Here is a 5,390-nt window from a genome sequence, read left to right on the forward strand (position 1 = left end):
AAGGCAGGACCCCTCCAATTAGTCTTCCAGCTCCCTTTTGCTAATAGTAACTGGTTGCTCTTTCTAATGGTCATAGATAAATTACGCCTGCACAATTCTCCGAGTGCTTTCAAGTAACCTCAGAAGGCAGTGACTAAGACCCTTTCCTGCTCCCAGCTTCCTATGTCCCAGGCTGCCTGTGGCACCCGGACTGCTGCTGCCCCTGGGTCCCGCACATTCCAGGGTGACGATGGAGGAAGGGCAGGCCAGGCCAAGCATGAGGAATGAATAGTCTTTGTTGGGCTCAGACCGAGAGTCTGTGGGCCTTGAGGACCTCTGCGTGTTTGTCAGTTCTCTTCTCTATGTTCTTCTCGGCCTGTTTTCCTAGCCTCATGAGCTGTTTCTTCTTCCAGTAATGGACCTTGGCCTTCTCCTTCCTCTTCTCCTCCAGGGTGGCTGTCACCGCCTGGTACTTCCAGCCAACCCCGTGAGCCAGGCGCCCAGATAGGCGAACTTTCTTGTAGGCTTCAGACGCACGACCTTCAGGGAAGCGGGAACCACCATCTGGCTTTTCTTGTCGCAGGGCAGTGGGATGCCATCAAACACCTTGAGGCGGTCCAGGGCGGCCTGGCCTCGCTGGGTCTCGTGGAGCAGCATGCCTCGCACTGCTCACCAGAAGATGCCTTGGGGACCAGAAAGGGTAGGAACCTCGGGAAAGGTTTGTGTTCTCCGCTTATGGAGGAAAGCCAGGTGCTTCAACATGCGACATGTTTCTGTAGAAACTGCCAGAAATGTTGATGCCATCACAGCGTCGGACCACCACCTTCCGGCCCAGCAGTACCTGCTTAGCCACGATGGCCACCAGGCGGCCCAGGAGATGGCCTCGACCATTGAGCACCAGGACCTGCACCTCCGCCATCTTCCATCTTCTGCAGTCGCCTGGGGAGGCATTTTTTTTTTTTTTTAATTTATTTATTTATTTTGAGACGGAGTCTCGCTCTGTTGCCAGGCTGGAGTGCAGTGGTGCGATCTCTGCTCATTGCAACTTTCACCTCCCAGGTTCAAGTCAGTCTCCTGCCTCAGCCTCTAAGTAGCTAGGATTACAGGCGTTCACCACTACGCCTGGCTAAGTTTTTTGTATTTTTAGTAGAGACAGGGTTTCACCATGTTTGCCAGACTGGTCTCAAACTCCTGACCTCATGTGATCCGCCCACCTGGGCCTCATGAAAGTGCTGAGATTACAGGTGTGAGCCACTGTGCCCAGGCGATTTTTTTTTTTTTTTTTGAGACAGCATTTTTCTTTTTTCCCAGGCTGGAGTGCAGTGGCGTGATCTCGGCTCACTGCAACCTCCGCTTCCCAGGTTCAAGCGATTCTCCTGCCTCAGCCTCCTGAGTAGTTGGGATTACAGGTGCCCGCCACCATGCCCGGCTAATTTTTGTATTTTTAGTATAGATGGGGTTTCACCACGTTGTCCAGGCTGATCTCGAGCTCCTGACCTCAGGTGAACCACCCGCCTTGGCCTCCCAAAGTGCTGGGATTTACAGGCGTGAGCCACCACGCCATGCCCAGGCAATTTTTATAGATGTGGAAACTACTATTCTGTACTGGTAGACATGAGAGTGGAACTCTTTTTTTTTAGACGAAGTCTCGTCCTGTTGCCCAGGCTGGAGTGCAGTGGCACGATCTTGGCTCACTGCAACCTCCGCCTCCCGGGTTCAAGCAATTCTCCTGTCTCAGCCTCCCTAGTAGCTGGGATGACAGGCCTGACTGAGGCCTGGCTGATTTTTGTATTTTTAGTAGAGACAGGGTTTTGCCAGGCTGGTCTCGAACTCCTGACCTCAGGTGATTCACCCACCTCAGCCTCCCAAAGTGCTGGGATTATAGGCGTGAGCCACTGCGCCCGGCCGAGAGTGGAACTTTTCATACATTCTACCTCTCATTGTAGCCTCACATCATCTCCATGTCAGAGGGGTGGTGGATATCTCTTCAGGTGGAAGATTCCTCCGAAGTAACTGTGCAAACAGAGCCAGACACACCTGTCTGAATCCTGAATCCTCCATTCAGACAGGTGTGTCTAGATGGAGCAGTAGTTAACTGTGCAGGCCCTCCAGCCAGACAATCTGGGGTTAGAGCCTAGCTTAGTCATTTACTGGTGAAATGACCTGGGAGAAATTACCTAACTTGTCTCAGCCTCAGTTTCCTCATCTGTAAAAGTGTCGGGATGATGATGCTACTGCCTACCTCATGGTGTTGTGAGGATCAATGGGTTGAAACATGTAAAGTACTTAGAACTGTGCCTGGCACATAAACACTTGGTACATGTTAGCTGTTAGGTGCTTTGCAAATCACTTGAAACCTATGGCCGAATGTGAAGTGTTGGCGGAACTCCGCTCCGGCAGCGAGCGCTCTCGCCACTAGGTGTCGCAATTCAGCAGGCACAGTCCCGAAGCTTGACTTGGGGTGGTTGGCTGGGACTTTAATTTTAGCCTATTGTCATTTTTGATTTGATTTGGTGATTTCAAGGGGATAAACTGACATGCTATCTTTTGAAGTCCCTGGGGATTCAGAAATTCCAGCAGAGTTGCTGACATTCAGGCCTGGAAGGAGCTGTTTGGAGTCCTGCCTTTGTTCACAGTTCAAGTGGCATATAATTTATCATTCACACCAGGATATTTTGAGAGTGAAAGGGGAACTATTAGAAACTATGCCAGGACAAGAGGAGTGAGTAGAATGTGCCCCCGAAACCTGCATACAATCACACTACCTATGTCTAACCTGATGTATGGTACTCCTCGGCATTTTTTGGGATCTTCTCCAGGAGGGAAACTCGATGACACTTCCTCAAAAGCCTGGTAGGATAAGCAGTGACTTCATGCATTTGTAAGTCCCTTCCCCAAGAAGGTGGTGCCTCATTGTCAGGTTTACTTGCGTTTAGTCCTCGGTGGACACGATCAGTGTGTCTGCTTCACAGACCACTAGTCACCTTTGTGTCCTTTATACTGAATAATCCTATCTCCTCTGCAGCTTTTCTTCAGCGCTTCCTTCCAGCTGTCAGCCCCTCAGAGGCACTGAGGCATTCATCTCTGAATGTGGTGAAGGAGAGTGAGCAGCGAAGCCATTTTCTGGGCTATTGCCGAGGGAATTCTTCTAAGATTTCATCCATCTCTAAGACTTCAGAATCCCATTATTTCAGATTTGTTTTAATTAATTAATTAATTTGAGACAGAGTCTCACTCTGTCACCCAGGCTGGAGAGCAGTGGTGTAATCATGGTTCCCTGCAGCCTTGACCTCCTCGGCTCAGCCTCCCGAGTAGCAGCTGGGACTACAGGCATGTGCCACCACGCCCATGCATGCCTGGCTAATTTTTGTATTTTCAATAGAGATGGGGTTTTGCCATGTTGGCCAGGCTGGTCTTGAACTCCTGGGCTCAAGTGATCCACCTCCTTGGCCTCCCAAAGTACTGGGATGATAGGTGTGAGCCACTGTGCTCCGCCTATCTTTTTTTAAAGGGCAGGAGGACTTTGGGAGGCCAAGTTGGGAGGATTGCTTGAGGCCAGGAGTTCAAAACTAGCTTAAGCAACATAGTGAGGCCTCCGTCTCTACAAAGCAAAGCAAAGCAAAACAAACAAACAAAAAACCCAATTAGTTGGGTATGGTGGCATGCACCTGTGGTCCCAGCTACTTAGGAGTCTGAGGTAGGAGGATCCTTGAATCCAGGAGTTTGAGGCTGCAATGAGCCATGATGGCACGACTGCCCTCGAGCCTGGATGGCAGAGCAAGTCCCTGTCTCAAAAACAACAAAACAAAACAAAACCCAAAAAGGGCAGGAGGAAGCTAGCATTTATTGAGCAGTCACCACACATCACATGTTGTGCTTTCACTCCATCATCTTGGTCAGTCCATCAGCCTTGTGGAATTGGTATTTTCTTTTTTTTCAGACAGTCTTGCTCTGTCGGCCAGGCTGTGAGTGCAGTGGCACGATCTTGGCTCACTGCAACCTCCGTCTCCCAGGCTCAAGCAAGTCTCCTGCCTCAGCCCTCTGAGTAGCTGGGATTACAGGCATGTGCCACCACGACTGGCTAATTTTTGTATTTTTAGTAGAGACGGAGTTTCACCATATTGACCAGGCTGGTCTCAAACTCCTGACCTCAGGTGATCCACCCGCCTTGGCCTCCCAAAGTACTGGGATTACAGGTGTGAGCCACCATGCCCGCCCCTGTAATTGGTATTATGCCCCATTCCACAGGTGAGGGAACAGGCCTGAAGGGGTCCCAGCCCATAAAAGCAGAGCCAGGATTTAGGTGTGTCTGGCTCACAAGCCCTGCGACCGCTTCCTCACCAGGCTCTGCTCGCTGGCAGACAATCCTAGTACATCTCTTTCCCTCTCTGAGACCCAGCTTCCTCTTCTGGAGCCTGGGCAGAGTTGGGTACATGTACTAAGGGGCTGCCACAGTGACTGGAAAGATTGGGGCTGGTGGGGGTTCCTTGGGAAGACTTTGGACTTTGTTAGGGGCATTGAAGAAGGCTTTGGATGAAGCAAAATGTGGAAGGAGAATATTTTCCTTGCGGGGAAAGGGAGATCAGGAGATGGGTTATGGGTTTAGTCTAATAGACAAAAACAAGATTGCGTGTGTGTGAGGGAGAGGGGTCCAGAAGATGAGTGGAAACTTTCAGTCTAATTAGCAGAAAGCAAAGGCAACCCTTGTGATTATAGCCAGGTTTTAAAAATTTGTCCCCTGTCAAGCTTAGTGCAATGGTAGGGCATGTGGAAAGCACAGTATACAGTGTCTTTAAAATTTTTTAAATTTTCACTTTTAAAGACGGGGTCTCCCTCTGCTGCCCACGCTGGAGTACAGTGGCGTGATCCTAGTTTACTGCAGCCTCCAACTCCTGAGCCTCAGCCTCCGGGGTAGCTGGGACTACAGGGGTGTGCCACCACACCCGGTTAATTAAAACTTTTTGTTTTGTTTTGTTTTTGAGATGGGGTTTTCTTATGTTGCTCAGGCTGTTCTTGAATTCCTGAGTTTCTGAGCTCTAGCAATCCTTCCGCCTGGGCCTCCCAAAGTCCTGGGATTACAGGCATGAGCCAGGGCACCTGGCCTAGAAATTTTTGATGACAGTAATGATGAGAAGAGATGGCGTTTTAGTGCTCTTTGGAAACAAGTTTAGGCCTTCTAGCTTTAAGAATCCGGGCGTAGGCTGGGAGCGGTGGCTCAAGCCTGTAATCCCAGCACTTTGGGAGGCCCAGACGGGCGGATCACGAGGTCAGGCGATAGAGACCATCCTGGCTAACACAGTGAAACCCCGTCTCTACTAAAAAATACAAACAACTAGCCAGGCGAGGTGGTGGGCGCCTGTGGTCCCAGCTACTTGGGAGGCTGAGGCAGGAGAATGGCGTGAACCCGGGAG

At 50.4% G+C, this 5,390-nt stretch overlaps 1 pseudogene; it reads right to left on the minus strand.

The window, feature by feature from the left end:
* Positions 1 to 283: 283 nt before the first annotated feature.
* LOC105529914 lies at positions 284 to 898 on the minus strand (annotated as a pseudogene).
* Positions 899 to 5,390: the final 4,492 nt, after the last annotated feature.

The sequence above is a fragment of the Mandrillus leucophaeus genome, unplaced genomic scaffold (genome assembly GCF_000951045.1).
Source record: "Mandrillus leucophaeus isolate KB7577 unplaced genomic scaffold, Mleu.le_1.0 Scaffold79, whole genome shotgun sequence".
Lineage (NCBI taxonomy): Eukaryota > Metazoa > Chordata > Mammalia > Primates > Cercopithecidae > Mandrillus > Mandrillus leucophaeus.